Raw genomic sequence first — 245 nt, 5'->3', positions numbered from 1 at the left:
AAGTTAAGATTATAGAGAAAGTAGTAAAAGCTATAGTAGGGAATAGGGAGAGCGGAAAAAAAGTAATAGCGGTTCTTCTTAAGTAGCGAGTAGAAGGCTTTTAAGTTATATAAGAACTAGTTACAAAACTAGCGAGATTATTTACTACTAACTATATAGCGGTTTTTTTTAAAAAGTAAGGAGATAAAGTTAAGATTATAGAGAAAGTAGTAAAAGCTATAGTAGGGAATAGGGAGAGCGGAAAA

This window comes from Cenococcum geophilum (assembly GCF_001692895.1).
Source record: "Cenococcum geophilum 1.58 unplaced genomic scaffold K441scaffold_44, whole genome shotgun sequence".
Lineage (NCBI taxonomy): Eukaryota > Fungi > Ascomycota > Dothideomycetes > Gloniales > Gloniaceae > Cenococcum > Cenococcum geophilum.
Note: the sequence above shows the minus strand (reverse complement) of the source record.